Source organism: Lissotriton vulgaris, chromosome 6, assembly GCF_964263255.1.
Source record: "Lissotriton vulgaris chromosome 6, aLisVul1.2, whole genome shotgun sequence".
Taxonomy (NCBI): domain Eukaryota; kingdom Metazoa; phylum Chordata; class Amphibia; order Caudata; family Salamandridae; genus Lissotriton; species Lissotriton vulgaris.
In genome coordinates this window covers 1,582,565,323-1,582,586,651 of record NC_141694.1, presented here as the reverse complement: position 1 = coordinate 1,582,586,651, position 21,329 = coordinate 1,582,565,323, and positions in this window count along the sequence as shown.

The window sequence follows — 21,329 nt, the reverse complement described above, 5'->3', positions numbered from 1 at the left end:
TTCTGATGTATCTCTGTGCACCAATCTGTTGTTTTTTTTCTGGAGCCAAGACATACTTACATTAGGGCCTGTTCATATATGTCCATACATGAGGGTGAGTTGAGTCAGTTATACCCAGATATAGGGGGGGAGTTTTTCACAATCCTTCTATGTTTGCTCATAAGATGCTGCCATTGTTGTCTTCACAATTTGGGGATTTATGGCTGCACTAATTTAGTTAGTGTGATTAGGTTCTAAAAAGGATTAGGGGTGGGCAATAAACTTCGCTCCTCCGGCATAGTTAGCAGAGTTTTGCCCACTTCACATTCTGTTTGGAAAGCGAGTGTACCTGCAAAACTGACCAACCGCCATGTGGCAGAGTGTTTTCTTGCATGCGGCTCGCCTATGGTAATGGCGAGCGCAAGCGAGAAATTGCATAGCCTAGTGTAATTTTGGGGCGCTAGAACGCTTCCCAGTGAGATTTTTCAATTGGGTGGTTGCGATAGATCGGACCATTTGCGTTGAGAGAACTGCTGCTTGTGTAGAAAATCTACTCAAATGGCAAAAATAAGCGGGTGCCCTCTGGCACGCCACATGGTTCTGTTTGCGCTGATTTTACAGCATTGAATAAACTCCTGTTGCTAAAAATCAGAATGGGCAGTGGGGCATTCCCAAAGTCAACCCGTTAGCCGAACTCCGTTGAATCTTGCGGACTTTTTTTGTAACTAAGCGGAAATCTGTGGATGGGAATTCAACTGGCTCTGCACGCATCTAAAAAGAATATGCATGCATTGATTTTTGGAATGGTGCTTATTACTTCTACTTGTTTCTCTCTGTTTTTTTAAGATACTGACTATTCTGGCCAAGTCAAAAATATTATTTTTGATCTGGTAACCTTTATCTAATTAGAGCTTGCAGAGCGTTAACGTTTTCAACGAAGGTCCTGATTAATGCCATGCACCTCGTTGTAGGTTTATTAGGAATGACAGATACATGTTGACACCTTTATCACAACAAGGGTAAAGTTCATCCTTTGGTTTCATTTTCTTGTCTTTTTAATAATGCCTATCAGGGACAGTGATTAAAATTTGAATTTGGTCCACTATGAAGCATTTTTAACTCACTTCGTTAATATTTTAACCACCAGGCTCTGGTAACCAACACCCACCCCATACAGCATATATAAGGATACCCTTTAAACTACCATTTAGGAACTCCTCTCTAAAAAATACTGAAAGTTGTACCCCACACCACTGACCTGACCTGTTTGTTGGTGCTGTGAGGAGGAAACCGATGATGAAGCATGCCATTTTTTTGGGTGGATAAGGGTTTTCATCATAACAAACAGAGAATTTTTTGTTCTTCTTGAGGCCTGCAGGGGGTTACTCTGTCCCTACAACTAGTGGTTGCAATAGACCCTCTGCGTATCTGTTGTGCATTTTGCCATGAGCTAATGCACACACCCTTGCACCATATTGCAAGAGAGCGTGCGTGATGTCAAGCATTGGTGCTGTACTGGATGGTTACCTTTTCAGTGCAAAATACCAAGCTTTGAGTTAAGTTAACACTTTTCTCACATGGTAAAGTTTTGAGAAAATAAAACCAATGTCAAAATTTACGTTTGGCTTGCGCGCGGAGTTAATTTATTTATGGTGCATTGTTCTGTCGACCTTTTTTTAGTAGATAGGGATTTACAATGCAATCCACAGACATCTGCATTGGAACACCCTTGACCAACCAATGAAATTGTACCCTAATGCAAACTAGCACAAAATATTACTTTGTGTTACTTTAGAGCTATTGTTCAAAGGCAATCAAGATTTATTCCCTAAAGTAAATTTAAAAAAAACCTTTGGCACTGGTTTTCGTCACTTTAATGCTGCACAGTGTTAGTAAATCTACACCAACGAGTCATCCCTTTGCAAAGCCCACACAGTGAACAGATGCTTGTGAACCTGTGATAAAACCAATATAAAATGATGTTGCTGTGCCTAGATATTTGGAAACCTCGTTCTCCCTTTCTCTTCTTTCTTCCCTTCACATCACTCCTCCTTTACTCTGTTCTCAACACCACTTCTCTCTGTTTCTCTTCTTCTCTTTTCCCCTTCTATATGTGGCCTTCCTCACTTGTTGTACTGATTTCTGTCGAATCTTAGTCTACTTCCCTTCTTCCGTCTCATTTTTCTTTCTCTGTATCTATGTTGTACATAATAGCTTTCCCAGTTAGATGACCTGCTCTAAGTTACCTTTTTGTGGGTTCTTGGGAGCAAATTTACTAACCTTTGATGCAATGCAGAAATAAAAGTTGTTGGGGGGCTGTTGGACTTGGCCTTTTGCATGGTTATCCCAAAAATTCCTATTTTTTTCTGAGCTGCTGTTAGGACTCTGGGCACTTTACCACTACTAATCTGTGCTAAAGTGCATATGCTCTCTGGGTAAATTGTGTTTATGGGTTGGTGTTTCCATGATTGGCTATTTGATTTACTGGTAAGTCCCTAGTAAAGTGCACTGAGTGAGCTAGGGCCTGTGAATCAAATGCTACTAGTGAGCCTGAAGCACTTATTGTGCCACCCACATAAGTAGCCCTGAAAAGGTATTTCAGACCTGCCACTGCAGTGTCTGTGTGCAGTTTAAACAGCCATGTCAGCCTGGAAAGTGCACTCACTTGCCAGGCCCTAACTGTCCCTTTTCTTACATGTAAGGCGCCCCCTTTGGTAGGCCCAAGTTACCCCAAGGGCAATGTGCAGTGTATGTGAAAGGTAGGACATGTTTTGGTGTTGGGGACATGTCCTGATAGTGAAATACTGGCAATTGCGTTTTCACTATTGAAAGGCTATCTGTCCAATAGGATAGAATAGAAAACACTTCGTAAAATCTTACAAGAATAACTTCCCATTGGGATAAGATAGAGAAACTAAGTTTAGTCTCTCTGAACTCAGAATTCAAGAGGAACCTTTGCCAAGGAGAAGAGCAGAAGAGCAGTGAGGAGGAGTACTGCCCCTTTGTGGTGTCCTGTGTGGGGTGGGCCTGCAGGTGCTGTTTCTGCCAAGGAAAGGACACAAACTAAAATCTTGCTATGAGCCTGCTTGAAGAAGAATCTTCAAGGGCCTGAGTGTGCTGGCCTCTTGTTCTGAGGTCTCGGGGACACAACAACCTCACCTTAGCTCCCCTGAACTATTTTGTTGAGAGTTCTAACCTGCCAGGAGATGCCTATTCCAGTTTTGGGCCTCTGGAGTTTATTCCTGCTGTTGGGAACAGTAAGCAACTGAAAAGTAAGAAAACTTGTCTCCGATGCCATCAGTGATGCCGCTTTGACACAGCGACCTGCCCTGAGTCAGGGAGACCGCTCGTGAAGTGAACAATGCACCGCTTGGCCTGCACCGCAGCTACAACGCCCTTCGATGCCTGCCGTTATCGGCATTTCCCAACATGAGCGTTTGCACCGACTTCATCATCGCCAGCACCTGTATCCTGTTATCGTGGTGCCGATAACCACTGAGGGTGACTCCAAAAACTCGCTGATTTGGCATTGTCACCAGAACCAATGCCTCACTGTGTATACAACTGTCTTTCCCTGTCCTGGACACGACACGTCACCTTTTCACGGACACAACGCCTTTCCTCCCCTGTGCCAGCCAGGGAGCCGGTCCTAACCTTGGCACTGACGCCTCACCTCCATGTCACTGTGCATCATCATAGACTTCGAATCCAAGGTACTGTTTGTTTAGGGGTCCATATCACTTCATGTCCAACACTGCGCTCCACGCGGTAAGGAGAAAGTTTTATTTTTGCAAAAACTGTGCTAAAGTCCTATCTTATTACCTGTATGTTGTAGTTTCATCATTTTGGATCTTGTTGAGTTGATTTCTAAATTGGTGTGGTGTCCGTTTGTTTTGTTATCACTGTATTACTGTGTGTTGTTTTGAGTACAAATACTTTACACATTGCCTTAAGGATAAGTCTATCTGCTCGTGCCATGCTACCCAGGGGTGACCAGGAGTTATCTACAGTGTGTATCCCCCTTACCCTGACTAGAAGCAAGGATCCCTATTTGGACAAAGGAACCTACCTCTGCCAACTAGAGAGCCCCATTTCTAGCAGCTGCTTTGCATTAAAGGGAGCCAGAAAAGCAGCAGCCTATCTATACACACCTTGCACTATAGGGCATGGGTGTGTGCATTTTGTCAAGCATAGTATTGCACTGCAAGGGTACTCTTCCAGTACAAAAACTATGCTTTAGCATAACTTAATTCTTTTCACAAACTGTATGTCTTCTGTATAGTGCAGCTCCCATGCAAACTTGCAAACGTGAGGACACATTTTAAAATATATTTTTATGCCTGACTTGAGGAGGTGCAACTTTTTGACACGCAACTCTGTCTATAAATATTTGCTGAAAGGGATTTGCATTAAAACACATGTGTGGGAGGTATATTCCTAGGAAAAGCACTCAATGGGGATCCGGGAAACTCACTACAAGATGTGCATGATTTTCAACCAAATTGCAAGAAATATTTCCCACTACCTCAGATCTTTGCTGGTGATGATTCGGACTGTTGGGGGGCCTCCAGCATATATGGTGGGACTGCTCTACGATCCATCCATTTTGGACAGAAATACTAGCCCAGAGTAAAGATATTCAAACTGTTATCTGGGAGTAGTCAAGATGGTGATAGCATATACATGGAAAACAAAGGAAGCCCCGTCCCTAACACAATGACATGCTAGGTTATGGCAGGCCTTCACGATGGAGCGCAGGGCAGATAATTTTAATGTCTAATGACAAATTTAAGAATTTAAGAATTTTGAATATATCTAGGGCCCGTTGGTAACATACCTCACCAGGGAGCTCCCACTGCTGGTATTCCCAATGCATACACAAGCACTCCAGCTTTTTCAGTTTTAAGGGATCCTCTCTATCTGGGGCCCAAGAGATGAAGGACCCTGTGTACCTACATAGAACCTAGTGTCTTCCTCTACATATCATTTGATACCATTCCTATTGGGCACTAGTTGTTATACCTATGCAACACTTGTGGGAGTGGGGTGGGGAGGTGAATACTGGAGGTATAGTTACATTTAGGCTACATATATTTTCAAATTAATGCACATGCTTGAGTAGTGCGAAGGAAGAGTTCCGAAGGAAGTAAAAACTGAAACTGTTAATAGAAACAATGTATTGTGAAACAGGAACCGTAAAGGATGTGCTGTAATTATATATATTCGAAAAACAAATAAAGAAAGTTTATAAAAACAAACCCATGTGTAATTGCATGGGTATATCCATGTACCGCCTATGAGACTGCCCCTTGATTGTTCAGGTTAAGCAACGTTCCAAAAACAAGCCATGAATTGCATTGCAAAGTACACCGAATTTCGACATTATTGTGATCCAAAATGTGTGCAAAGTGTTAGTAAGATACCATCTCTATTCCCTAGATGACGCTCTGTTTTAATAGCACATAATAAACAGGACTTTAATAAATATGTGTTTCTGTCAGTTGTTTTTATATAAGACCAACCTCAAATTGCACTTCCGACATTTTAAGACCGGTAAAAAACAGGTTTCGATATTTGCATAAGTAATGTTAATCTGTTTGCAACTCTCAGAGGAAGGAAAGTCTGAGTTGGATGTGGCAGACTCACACTCATGACCTGCAGTTTACAGCATTCATGAATGACCAACATTTAACTGTAGATTGGAAATAAGGCCATTTCAGCTTCTATCTCTCTGAAATCAATATATCACATACCATTACACTGGATAATTGTTCTTAACAGGTGCAACTTGCTATATAAAACAAGTTACCACTCATGGTACTCCTTGTCTACATATGGCACCGCTGAGCATAAAGGTAAGGCAAAGCATATAGATGCACTTCTACATCTGTAGAAAAACGTGTTGCTGTTTGTACACTCTGGGGTCGATTCCAATCCGGTAAAATTCTCGACCGTACGATTCGCATCTGGAGCCGTTTCCGTACGACTCGTACACACACCGTACGACTCGACGATTACGATCTGGACCGGGGTATCAGGACGCGATTCGTACAGTCCACGTGAGGTAAGGGCGACTCGTACGGAAAAGCGCACATTCACATACACACCGTACAATGCGTACCCCTCCATGATCGCAGGCGTACAGTGCGTACCCCTGTGATCATGGGGGGTACGCACCATACACCCAGCGGACATGGGGTACGCACCGTACACCCAGCGTACATGGGGTACGGTGCGTACACCCCAGGATCACGGGGTACGGTGCGTACCCCCCCATGATCGCAGGGGTATGCACCGTACCCCTGCGATCATGGGGGGTACGCACCGTACCGGAGGGGCCATTCCGTACCTGTTTCGGGGCGAACTCTGCTTTTACGGCTGTTTTCAGCTCCCGTAGAAAAAGGGTTGTACGGTGCGTACCCGACACAAATCGTACTTGCCGGTTCAGAAAAAGCAGCCGCGAACCGTACAGATGTCGCGTACAGCGGGTTCCGAGGGAGATTCGTACGGGGATTTGATTCATACGGTCCCTGTATGATTCGTACTGAGTCCAGCTCCTGGTACGGATAGTACTTCGTCGTACGTACGGGGGACGTTGCAGGAGAAGATTCGTACGGGAAAAACTCTCCGAACGGCAATTCGGAGCACTTTTTACCGGATCGGATTCGACCCCTCTGTGTATTCATGCACCTACACATATGTTACTGACGCATCATGCGAGTATGCCCTAATACAGATGACTATAAAGATGGAGTTTTCTGAATGTATTGAGTATTGACATCAGAAGATCTTTTGTAAATGCACATTTCAATTAATTACACATATATATATATTATGTGGCTAGAACAAGGCATACATTAAATGGAGCCTGCTCCAAGCATAGGGAAAATGCTCTCTGTTCGTGCTCATGGGAAAATGCAGTGTTCCAGTATACAGAAAATCTCCCTACTGCAGCAGGTGAAGAACAGCAAGCGAAATCATGGCAGAGACATTGTCTGTAATCATAAAAATGCTAAAAGTAATAACTTCTTTTTTTTAGTGCTTCATGTTGCAGTGCTGCAATTGTAAACACTCAAGAATACCTGGTGTTAATGTTACAGTAAATGCCCCTCCCTGTAGACTTGACTGTCCAGGGAGTAGTGTTTCGCAAATGTGTGCAGTGAACCCAACGTTGCGGCCTGGCAGATCTCACGGACTGGCACTCCATGAGTCAACACCATATTTGCAGCCTCCACCCTAGTGGAATGGGCTCATAAACACTTGGGACGCTGCTTCCTAGCCAGAGCATAGCATATTTTAATGCATACCCAGCTCAAAATGGTTAATTTCTACACTAAACCACTACCAACTTCTTAAACCGGAACCCTCTCTATAGCTCTCTTGGCCAGGAGGGCTTTAACTACCTCTTGAAGTAATAATAAATGATCCTCAACCAGCCGTTCTTGAGTTGGCATAAAGCGGGAGGAAAAGACGGAAAATGAAGAGAATGGCTATCCTGAATTGTCTGCAAGAACCATTTGTCTGATGTTATGGACTGCCAGCAGGGGAGAAGATGCCATCATGCATGACTCCGAGGAGTCATGCTTGATGGCATCTACTGCCAGGCAGCATGGTACTTCATAGACCTCTTTTGCAAGACCTTCGGTGCCATGGCCCGAAAATCCGAGCAAGTCTTCAAGTCTCTGCAAGCAAAGAAGATGCGGGTTGGTTCTCGACATGGCATGGCAACAGGTGCCAGATCGCTTGAAACCTACCCATCTAGAGGTCATCCCACGAAACACAAGAAAAAATCTCTCTACAAAATGTTGAAAGAAGTCTGTCAAAAAGAGACAGAGGCAATAGAACAGAATGGAGTAATTCTGCAGCAGCTGGGGGGCTAAGTATGTTATCCATAGTGATCTGCAATAAAGCCAGGTTATTCCTGGCTCTTTCACCACTTGTATATGATGGCATACAAGAAACTCAGAACCTGAACAATCCATATGAAAAGATTGGGCATGGATCAATCCTCAAGAAAGAATAAGTGCAAAGCAGTCTATATTGGAGTAGTGTCTGGATATATAGAAATAACAAACATTTTTCCCAATATTCCAAAAACCGAGCCATTCAATAACAATAGTCAAACACAGAAAATAACAGGAACAAAATAATGACATAAATCTAGAGCCTGAGAAATTAATGATAATAATAATTTGCAACATGTTGAAAGAAAACAGGTAATTGAATATACAAAAGCAGTAGAACATCTGGAGCTTCAGAAAGCGAAGCTTCAAATAGCAGAAGAGACATTACTTTTAATACCAGATATTGATTTTACTTTACCAGATATAAACTATAATCCTGGCCTTCATTCAGAGGTATCTAAAACAACAAAGGAGACACTCCAATTATTTAATGGTACACAAAGTAAAATCTCTGATCTAGTGGTAAACTTCTTGCACTCTCCGAAATTTCCGTTATTCAAAACTCTGCAATCCCCCAATAGGCAAGAACCCTTATCTAGTGCTTTATTTACATTGCATAGGATCTTGGAATCATTACTGGTGCTTTTAGAAAATTACATGGAAAATTCTGATCAGATTTTGGAAACTCAAATGGGATTACTCCAATACTTAGTGGACAAATAGAGGAAAAAACAACATATGTAAAATTTTCAAACTCCAACAACAAAATCTGAAAAAATCGAGCGAGAAAAAGAGCAGGGTCTTAGATTCATCTCTATTTGAACATCCTCCTCTTGGTAAGATACAATTGGTGACTGAAACAGGAAGAACCTCTCTGAAAAAGAGAAAAATAAGAGTTCTCAAGATGATCAAATATACTCCCTTCGCAAATTATTTAAGGAACCCATAAGTAAAAGTAATGCACAAGATGTTATTTCACTTTTTCCTATTTTCAATCAGAAAGGATATCAAGAGCCAATATATCAACGAGTTAAAAAAGAAGAAATGGTAATCTATGAAACTCCAACTATAAGGGAGTCAGAGTTCATGCCAAAGCGAAAGGTAAAGATAAATATTACTAGTGGGAAAAGTAACAAGAAATGAGCAAAATGTAGATTCTTGAAACGAGTCTAAAATTTCCACAGTCTCTGTCTTTAGTGTGGTAAGTCTCGGTAAAACTCAAAAATCTTGAACTCCCCAGAATCTATTCAAAATATAGATCAGCATCTATTACTACATGAAATAAAAGAAGATCAGAAACAACTAAATCCTTTGATGCCAAATTTCTCCATAAATCTTATAAAAGATCATCTGCTCACAATCAACCAAGAAAAAGAAATTCCATCAATTTCAGTGAACTCAAATAGAAAGGGGGAGCAGAGTGACTCTTGTATTTTAGAAATAACAGATTTATTCCCTGTTAGAAAAGATCCTCTAAACAGTGGGAGAATAGTAAAGCTATAGCATAAGATCCATTCACTTCACTCACTCACAACATCAGAAATAAAATGAGTGGCCTTTCAACTTACAGTGGCAACTGTTGACTTTTGGTTGAATGTGATTCCTTCCATTATTCTAAAAGAGAGTGACATTCTCCATAAAAATGGATTTGACGGAGTCGAAGTTATACAGTATAAAAACTCAAAGGAGAAGAATTAGAGCAAGTCTTCTCTCCATTTGGTGCCCGGAAGAACTCAATCAGAAGGAAGGGCCTCACCCTGTCAGTCTCACTCAGGAATGGAAACCTCAAAATTGAGTGGTCCATCACTACTCCCCTTAGCTCATGTTGTACGTGCCAAGCTTTTACCATAAATAGTCGATGACAGTGAACTGCAGAGGCTTAGAGGTTCAAAATCCCTGGACAGCATAATTATACCAGTGTATATAATTATCTATGGCCTGCCCAAATATACCTCTCCAGCACAGATCAAGCTGGAGTTCTGCCTACAAAAACAGTCCCTGGCAAGACAAGCAGTTTATATCATTGCCTGGGATAAAGTCTGAAAAGCTGCCCCAGAAACTCCTAACCATTACCTGTGGTTAGAACTGCAACTGTGAATTTCATCATCTACCTCATCTTACATCAAAAGCTGCCTGATTAACACAGAGCTATCACAGCTCTGGGAAACACCTACCAACAATACAGCATGTAACAAACTCATATGGAAAATGGTCAAACTTCTATCACTGACCGAGGACAAAGCTTTCCCATCAACGAGGGCCCATGGATGGATGGCCTATGGAAGGATGGATGAACGGAGACCGTCTCTGAAACCGAGCCCATCTAAAACCGAGAAATAAAGAGCTGCTGCACTACAAGTTGTGGCCAGAATCATGAAGCCTAGAGAAACTGCCTCAGAGATTGACTTACCCTCAGTGAAGGAAACTGGGGACCCTGACTGGGACTCCTCTTGAACAGATAGTGTCCTGCTGCCAACATTCACCCCAAGAACTGCAGGTGATATTTGAACATCAGGGCCCTCCTAGATGGGGTTGCTCATAGGGAGGATGAGTAATGCTCCGCTCATATCATAAGTAGACTGAATGCGATTAGCTGATGTCCGAACCGGTGCAGGCCGATCTGAACACTGCTTCTTGTGAACTGTAGCCCACCCACACTTAGAAGACCACACCTATGCCTTCTGATGAGAATAAGGGTTTGCTTACAGTTTGGATGGCTGGTCGTTGCCAGAGTACTCTAGGGAAGGGGAGTTCTGGTTTGCTGGGTGTTAGAAGTTGGGGTCTCTGTTTGGCAATGGTTTGGAACTTTGTCTAAATAGCGACCTTTCTTCCTCGTCAGGGTAAAGGGGATACACTTCTAAAATAACCTCTGCTCACCCCTCTTGGTAGCTTAGCATGAACAGACAGGCAAATCTTAGAGGCAGTGTGTAAATCATGTGCGCATTCATGCAGTAACAAAGTGAAAACACTACAAATGGACATACACCAGTTTAGAAAAATAAGCAATTCTTTAGCTGAACCAAACAAGACCAACATGACACAAATCCACAACACAGTGCCAAAAAATATGCAGTTTGCAAGAAAACCTGAAAATTGTAGAAACATCCACAAAACAGAGTTCTTTCGAGTCGGTAGATTTGTCTGGGGCTACCGCGATGCTGAAAACAACAGAGTCTAATAGTTGCAGTCAACCGCGTTGGTATGGGCCAGCTAAAGCGTTGACAGACTCATGAACAGTACCTTTCTCAATGTGGATGACACATTGGTGCAAGTCTGTTAAGGCAACTATTGCAGTTGCGCTGCAAAATAATAGCAGGGCAGGTGCGGTGCCCTCACGATTCGGTGCAGGCAGCGGCTCAGTGACTATCGTCCAGGTGACGTCAGTGAGACCAAGGCTTACGGTGTGGGGAGCAGCGGTGCTCGATGTAGTGCTGGGAGGTTGTGATACTGGCAATGGAGGCTGTTGATGTACAGGTCGAGCAACGATGGTGTCGGTGACATCCAGGCAGGATGAAGCAAGGCGAGTGTAGTGCAGTGGCCACAGGACGTGGTGCAAGCAAATCTCTGTGGCCATTGTCCAGACAGTGTAGGTGAGACCTAGGATGTAGTGCAAAGTGTGGCAGGGCATTCTGTGGTGCCTTCACGACACAGAAAACTGCAAGAGACTCAATGAAAAAGTCGGCTGCTCTTTTCTTCTGCGGCTACTGAAAACAGCGATTCCAGAGCATGTGCCCAGATGGATGGTGAGGTCTTTGCTGCTCCTGAGTCCTCTTGAGCAGGGGTCAAGATGCACTTCAAGTCCTTGGAGACACTTTACAAGCAGGATACACACTCACTCATCTCCCTGGCAGAAAATAGCCACTGTAGGCCAACCTCAGACAGCACACAGCAAAAAGGCAGTACTTCTCCTTCAGGTTTTCCATCCCTCTTGAATTCCAGAATCAGTCTAAAGTACAAGGGTTTGAGCCTCAACATTTATAGCACAAAGTCCTTTGTTCTCTGACAGCAGAAAAACTCTTTACCCAGCCAACACCAGTTTGTCCTCACTGGTGCGGCTTTCTGGCAGGAGATGAAGACAGCATTGCCCAAAACAGACCAGGCCCATTCAGGTGTGAAAGAAATGTCCTCCCCCTACTCTGAATACAGCCCAGGTCTATGCAGACAAGCCCTGACTCACCCAGGGAAGGCATGGCACACCTAAACCCCCCAAATGGCTGTCTGAACAGAATGCACATCCCCAGCCCCTGTCCCTCCGAAGCCAGACTGTCAATACACAAACCTAGCAGTGTCACACAGGATGCCTAAGCAAGAAAATAACTACTTTCAAAAAGTGGTATTTTCACAGTAAAAATCATTCTTACTAAAAGATGCATCTTTATATTCTGAGTTCAGGCATACAAAATGTTATCTTCCTATCTTGTCCCAATGGGAAGTTAGAATTATAAGATGTTATAAATAAACTCACATTCTATCCTGTAGGAAAGATAGCCTTTCAGTAGTGAAAAACAAAGTTGGCAGTATTTTAACTACAATGCACTTTGCGAACAGGGTTAACTTGGGCCTACCTTAGGTGTAATTCACATGTAAGTAAAGGGAAGATTAGGGCCTGGCATGTGGGTGCACTTGCTAGGTTCACATGGCAGTATCAAACTGCGCACAAACACTGCAGTGGCAGGTCTGAGTTACATTTACAGGCTGCTCATGTGGGTGGCACAATCAGCACTGCAGGTCCACTATCATCATTTGATTTACAGGCCCTGGGCGTACACAGTGCACTGTACTAGGGACTTACCAGTAATACAATATGCCAATCATGGAATCACCAATCCATAAAAAACATTTTTACAGAAGGAGCCCATGCACTTTGGCACTGAACAGCAGTGGCAAAGTGCCCAAAGCATCTAGACCAGCAAAAACTAAGTCCAACACACAGGGAAATAACAGGGGGCAAATGCAAAATTATAGAGGAAACCCACACCAATGATGCCAAGTCTTGTCCCCTTGTTCTGTTCTGTTGCAGGGGAGGTACAAGAACTTTTCTTGGGGAAGGGGCGCAGGAGTGAGGTGGGAGGCAGAGGATGCGGTTGAATTCCTGACTATGGTACCCACGTATTACACACTGAAATTCCGGATGTGGAATAGGGTCAGCTGCTAAGAGGCATAACATGCGTAGATATTTGTTAAGAAGGGGGTGCAGATTGCCCTACTCCAGGAGACACATGTTACACAAAGTGAGGTGGGAAATTGTGCAGATGATGGCGGGGGCCGATCTTTGTGACCTCATATTCTGCGTATGTAAGGGTTTTGTTAATCTGGATACGTGCCGAGGTACCCTTTAAACCCATGCACACCTTGGTGAATAAAGAGGGCAGATATGTGTTGCTGAAGGGGAGATTGCTTGGGCCTGAGATTACTCTGGGCAGTGTATATGATGCATATCAAAATCAAGAGCCCTTCCTTCAGAGCCTCTTGGCCCATATAGCTGAAGTAACAGTGGCAGATATGATCATGAGGGGAGAAATTAACTGTGTAGCTGACACCACACTAGATCGGTCACACTCCCAACTACCAGGAAAACAGGCCCAATGCATGGTGGCAGTATTCAGGAATTCGATGGGGCACTGGGGAGTGGAGGACACCTGGAGAACAAAGCACTTGGACGATAGGGACTATTCGTATTACTCACCGATACACTAGTTGAACACAAGGCTAGATGCCTTTTTATGTTCCCTTGGTCTAGGGCATTCTATTACCCAAACAGAGTACCTGGGCTACACATTCTCCGATCATAGTCCCCTACTGTTGTCCTTTCAGCCCTTGGGGAAGCGCCCACTGGTCGCACTCTGGCAGCTCATTCAGCTTGTTTTAAGGAAACCCTGGGTGTCGCCGTTGATGGTTACTTTACTACCAATGCATGAACGGCATCCACAGGACTGGTGGAGTAGGAGGCATTTAATATGGTGACAAGGTGGTTCTGCATGGGACAGTCAATCGGAGTACAGCGAGATTTGCACCAAGAACTGAAAGACTGAGGGGATAGGCTGCATGGGTTGGCCAATGAACAGGGCCCAGAAATTGCTGGCCAGAGAAAATTAAAGGAAGCACAAGCACTTTATCTTAAAGCCCTTGAAAGGCTGAGGTGTCATGATTACAGGGGGTACCTCACCAAGGTGCAGGAGGAAGAACGGAGACCTAGACAAATACTGGCATGGCTGATTAAACTGGAGATACATGGCTCCCCGATTACTCATGTTCGAACTTGAGCTGGAGAATCTGTCCAAGACCAGAGGCCATTAATGCTCTTTTACGTGACTATTGTGAAACCCTGTATAGAGCACCTCTTTGAGATGCCCAAGAGGAGCAGAGAGCTTTTCTGACTCCATTACTCCTTAAGTCACTAGACCAACGGGTGGGGGCAACATTAGGTAGCCCGGTGACGGCCCAATTGATCCAGGTGGTGATTTGGAGCATGGCCATGGGTAAGACAACTGGGCCTGGACAGTCTCCCTGCAGAGTTTTATTCCTTGTACACATCAAAACTGGCTCCCTATCTGGAAACCCTGTATGCTGAATCTCTGGGGCTCATGCAGCTCCCTGAGTCATCCAGGAGCACGTTGGTAATTCTACTCCCAAAGATGTCTACTGAGGGGGCACAGGTTACAGATTTCCGACCACTCTCCATGCCCGACATACATTTTAAAATCCTTAGCAAGATACTAGCACTCCATTCGGATGTATGACGGTACGACGCGTACCGTCACAACGCGTGCTTTTACAACGCGTCTTTAACAACGCAAGTCGTTACAATGACTTGCGTTGGGGGGGCGCTGATAGTGAATAGTATAATTTACTATTCTAACACCAGTCCCCGTGGATACTAGGGAAGGTGTTGGAATAGTAAATATTCTATTCTTTATCCTTTAGCGCCCTCCAGAGCAAGTCGTGGTTACGACTCGCGTTGTAACGGACGCGTCGTAAAAGCACTGCGGAGTAAAATCCGCGTCCTAAAGCATGTTCCCCACTCCATTCACTACCACATATGTCTACACTAATTCATAGAGACCAGAAAGGCTTTAACCCAACCCGGAGAATCTCGTTCAACCTACGTAGACTGTATTCAGTGCTGTATCACCCTGGAGTGAGGCTCCTCCCTCATGCTGCCCTCCCCTTTTAGATATCTAGGGATTCACATCTTTGATTCGCTAGAAGATCTGAGCGAGGGAAATCTTAGGAGAGCACATCGGTCTCTTAGATCCTGTATCCCATTCTGGTACTTTTTGCGTCTCTAGATTATCTCCCGAGTTTCACTAACCAAGATAGTCATGATGCCACGCTTACTATATTTCATTATTAATCTTCCGACTGTGGAACCTGCTGGGTTTTTCCCGCAGTTGGATGATCTGTTGTGAAATCTTATATAGGAGAAGGGTCGTTGGAGGGTGTCATTAGCAACTCTGCAGTGCCTCATGACGGAAGGTGGTCTAAAGTACCAAATTTCCAACTCTACTTCCTGACTTCTCAGTTACATTGGTTAGCACAATGGTTGGAGGGCATTGGCTCAGAGGGTACAGACCTGACGGACTCTGGTGAGCGTACAACTCTATTGCTAGTCAGAATGCTTGATTCAGCGGTGGTAATCCCTCACCAATCCCTACTACAGACTACGGCCCTGCATTGTTGAAAACGCTGCGTGACTCAGAGGGCAAAGGTGCTCTTGTATGCCCTGACCCTACCCCTAAGTGTCTTACCATATGGCAACCCCTGAGCGACATTCACCCCTGAACAACTGTCAGCCTGGACTGAAGTTGGACTGGAGACATTGGGGGACTGTTATCAGCAATCTGTCCTTGCTCCCTTTGAAGACCTGGTTGAGGGCTTCGGGCTTCAGTCGGGTCAGTTCCTGCAGTATGAAGACCTGACCTGGGCATTCAGGGTGTTGTGGAGTAAAGGATGAGAGGAACCCATGACATATGTAGTGTTGCACACTATGCTTACTTTGGTGGGGTGAGACATCAGTTAAAGTGGGTTTATTCCTCACTGTCAGAGATGTCCTGTACTCCATTACAAAAACTGCGTAGTAAATAGGAAACAGCACTAGATAGGGAACTTTTAGACCTGGAGTAGGGCAGAATTTTAGCATACCCCAAATAGTTTTTTGCAACACCAGGATGCATTACACGCAGTTTAATTATACACATGTGACATACGTGACACCCTGTAGGCTCCATGTTACCTATGGTGGTGAAATACGTAGGTGCCAGAGGTGTAATCATAGTGATGCTGATTTCATGCACATGACCTGGGACAGTATTATAGTAAGTAAGTTATGGGATGAAGCTCTGAAGATTGCAGGTGTGGCAGTGGGGCATGCGGTCGAACCAACAATTGGAGTTTGCCTGCTGGGACTTTTCTCCCGAACGCCCAAACCAAAAGTAGGAACAAGATTACTGGATCTAGCCTTGGTCCCGCCTAGGAGGAGGATAGCATTAACCTGGAAATCTACTAGTGACGGCACGATCGGAGACTGGAAATGAGCTATGACCCACTGAGCAGGAGCTGAGAAAAAGACCCTGGCTAGGGAAGACCCAAGGGAAGTGAGACGCTGTCCAATGGCAGAACCCTGGACGGAGGTCTTGGAGAATTGGGAGCACCCTGAGAAGTGCCGTAGTGGAAGGAAGGCCAGCAAGGGCTATTCTCAATCAGATGGAGTACACAACAGGGTAGCTGGGGACCCTAAAAGGAGAATCACTGGTGAGGAATTCAGACATCCATTTGCACTTACGAATAATACTTTGGTGAATCACCCCCCTGTCCTATTTAAGATTTGGGGAGAATAACCCAGGAGCTGGCCTGCGGACTGACAGGCACCAGGATTCACTGGCCAACCTCCCTGCCCTCCACGCCATAGTCTTCTTCTTTTTCCCTGATATGCTCATGCATAACTTAACCCCCTGCAGAGAAAGTTAGCTAGAAGTTAATTTAACTCTGATTGCCATAATCTGGAACACATTCCCTAGAGGCCCATATCCCAAAACAGGTTGCACGTAATTGATAGTTGGAAATTTCATAATTAATAAGGAATGCACTGAGCTGCCACAATTATGTAGGAATTGCCGGAGACTCTGCCCCCTGGAGATATGGTACGCGCCAGGTTGTTAGGAGTAATGATAAAGTGAAATTTGGGAACAGCAGCCTAGTCATATAACAAACTTTATTTTAAATTGTACCTCATGCAATTTTATGAGTTGGTATACCCGACAGATATTAAATTTAAATGCCAAGGAAAATATGTTGGAAAAAAAATATTCCTCAACCTCCCACACAGAACTCACATTACACCACACTTCAGGGAACTACCCTGGCTTCCAATACACACACACATGCCTAATTCAAACTCTTCTCACACACATTCAAGGTACTCCCCAACACAGCTCCCACCTAAACAGTTGCATCTCCTTCACTATCCATTCAGACACCTCCACTGTGCAGGACTCCTAGTTACCAACTTCACATGCATAGACAGAACCATATCTTACGTTGCTTCTAAAGTGTGGAACAACCTCCCTCTCTACATTAGAGACTCCCCCGCTCTCCTTAAAATTCTGCAAGAAGCTGAAGACCTGCATTTTCAATTAACCAATAGGTAGGGCTAAGCACACACACCTACTCAGTGCCAGGGTACCCTCGCGGGGGATGGTGCGCTTTACAAATACACATACCATACATACATTCCTAAAACCACTAACATAACAGTAAACCAGATGGATCAACACTAGCTTATTTCAAAATAAATGTGGCAGGAAGCTTCAGCTGTATTTCTGGAAATGGCATTGATTCACAAAAGCTTTCTATTTGATAGTCCCCATTGTAAGAGTGAATATTGTATTTGGATCTTTTTAATGTTGTCTGCATTATTCCTCCTCCTCTTCACACTCAGCTCAAAGGAACCATCTATCTTTTATGAACATAACAATACTTACATTTCTTACTGTAGACCCTGTAGAAGGCAATTATTGCTCTTTCTTTTGCTTTTTCAACTCTTCTAAGAAGATGTGCACATGCTCATATCAGAGAAATTATATAACAAATATAACTATTAAAAAAATATTGGCTTTATCAAAAGATAAGCTTTGCCAAAAGAAACCAGTAGCTAAAACACTTTAAATAGCGAGAGATATGCTATTATGGTCATCATGTCTAAATAGACTGCATGTATCTCCTTCCTAAAAATATGGTCTGCTCATATTTTGGAACTTGGGGCCTGGAACTTGTGTTTTCAAGAGAATGTTTTCGACTTTTGCAAAAAAGAGGGTCCTCGTGTTGGGTACGATAGATAAAATATTCATTAGGACAAAAGTGTGTCTTTTGGATGCATTGAATGGGCTGAAGCAGCTATAGATTTCAAATTTTTGAAAGCTTTTTATATCTGATACTGCATCATTTGTTCATTTATACAAGCCTTAAATAGCAAAGCCTGTTTAGCATCATTAGTATCAAAGTTAACACATAGGGTTTTGCTTAGTTTTATACAGAGGTGCTGACTTTGCATAGTGGTGTGTGGCTAGACGCTGATGGCATAGGAAGCATAGAACAGTGCCACTTCTGGTAAAAAAAATCATCCAGCAGGATCCTGATACTATAGCGATGCTCAGGGGGCATTAGAATGATAAGGTGAAGTATCTGATTCTCAGGATGCCCCAGTAGCAACCGATGCAAATCGCTGAGACACGATATGCAGTTTTTGGCTACTGGAGCAGAGCAGCATGGCCGAGGCAAGAAGATGGTGGTTGTGGTCAGCGCTTAGGCTGTGGATGGGGACCTGACAAAGCCTGCATGACCACAACACCCTGGGACGGTGGTAGAGGTCACCTAGCTGGGTGTTGCACAGTCCTGAGCAGCCTGATGTAGGGCATGTGTACAGCATTTCCTAGGACCCACCTGAATGGTGTAAAGAGATCAGTGGCCCGCATCCAGAGGCTAGAGGTGGGAGAAGGTGAGAGGCCCGTGGCATCTCCCAATGTCCTTCTCGAGTGTCTTGATGAAGAGAAGGCATACAATGTTCTCCTGGGAGCCACCTGTATGGCATAGAGTAGAGCAGGGTGGCTGAGGCTACAATTTGGTGACCGCAACTGGCGCTTAGGCCATAGATGGGGCCTTGCTGTTGCCTGTCTGGCCAGGACTCCTGGTGCCACCATCGGGATCACCCTGCTGTGAGTGGCACTGCCAAGAGAAGCCTGATAGTGTGTGTGCACCCAATGTCCACCAGGGCCACCCGCAAGGAATGCTGTGTAGTGCAGTTGCGAGTCGAGAAGCCTGAGGGCCCCCTGCAAAGATGTGACAAGTGCTGGGATGAGTCGGCTCCTGTGCCGGCCTGGCCGCAGTGCTGGTGGGCCAACGTGGGCACTTTCACTGTGTGTCAGTGCTGGGACAAGTACTCATAACAGCACAAGCAGTGTAACATAACAGCACCGGCAATCTGTGGGAATAAACTATGGCAGAGGTGCCACGAGCTGCGATCGGCAGTAGGGCACTGACTGCCCGCAAGACTACCCCTCTGTAGCTGAATGTCTGACAAAATGTCGATATACAAAATATCAACCTACAAAAATATCGCAACAAAAATATTGGTGTCAACAATATCGACATCCTATCTCCAACAAGGTAACTACAAAAATAGCAACAACAAAAATATCAATATGAAAAATATTGTTATTAAAAAATATTGTTTTTTTAAATAAAAAATATGTAAAATAAATTAATTACAAATATATTATAGTATTTAAAATGAAAAAATAATACACATAATTTAATTAAAAAAATAATTAAACATATAAATATAATACATAATATATACTTCCTTAATAATAACTTTTACAAATTATTTGAATAACTTATAAATAATTAAAAATGTTATAAATTACAAATACATCTATACACATAAAATAATAATATAAATAAAAATTAATAAAAATGCAAAACAAATTAAAAAACGTAAGAAAATGTTGGATACAGTAGGGGTAAAAATTACTATTCCCACTCCAAAGAGTGCAACAGTAGAGAAAGTGCTGAATAGCGAAAGGGTAAATATTACTATTCCAACTCCTGGGAGTGCAACAGTAGGGAAAGTGTTGGATAGCGCAGGGGTAAATATTACTATTCGCACTCCAGGGAGTGCAACAGTAGGGAAAGTGTTGGATAGCGTAGGGGTAAAAATTACTATTCCCACTCCAGAGAGTGCAACAGTAGGTAAAGTGTTGGATAGCGTAGGGGTAAGGATTACTATTCCAACTCCAGAGAATGCAACAGTAGGGAAAGTGTTGGATAGCGTAGGGTTAAAAAGTAATATTCACACTCAAGAGGGTGCAACAGTAGGTAAAGTGTTGGATAACATAGGGGTAAAAATTACTATTTCAACTCCAGAGAGTGCAACAGTAGGGAAAGTGTTGGATAGCGTAGAAGTTAAAAATAACATACTTATAAATAAAATATTATTTTAAAATATATTTAAAAAAAATCTAAACTATTTACAAATACCAATACATAATTATTGAAAACATAATTACCAATGATTAATTAAGTAAAAATACATTAATAATAAATACCGATGAATAATAATTATTTACCAATTAATAATCAACAATAATATAATTAACATAAACAATTAATTACATTTAAATTACTTCCCACTCTACTCCCCTATAAACTCATCACCCGCTACAGAACATAATTATCAATTAATCAATGAATACGAATTAATTACCAATTTATAATTAATTAACAATAATAAAATTAACAAAAACCATTTATTAAAATAATTTCTTACTTAATTACATTTAAATTACTTCCATTCTATTCCCCTATAAACCCATAGCCCACTACAGAATATAATTATCAATTAATCAATTAATTAAAGTCAGTTACCAATTAATACATATGAATTATCAATTAATTAAAATTAATTTATAATTCCTAAAAATTTATAATTTATTTGTATAAATAAATTAGTTCCCACCCAATTGCCCTATAAACCCACAACCCGCTAAGGTACTAAAATACAAAATTTACTCAAATTACATTAAAAAAACATATTAAATACATAATAATATACATAAAAATCATATAAAAATCGATATTAGTAACATCGATATTACTAACATCGATATTAGTAACATCAATATTACTAACATCGATATTACTAACATCGATATTAACAAAATCGATATTACATACCTTCGAAATTCTGTCCCATTGATATTAAAAATATTGATATTACTTACCTTTTATATTCTGTCCCTACGATATTTAAACATCGACATTATGTAGTTGTAGTTGAGCTTATATAGCGCACAGCTACCCGCAGTGGGTGTCCCGGCGCTTGCTTAGGGAACCCGTCCTGATATTCCCCTGTGTGATAGCCCCAGGGGGTATCCACAAGGTGAAAGTCAG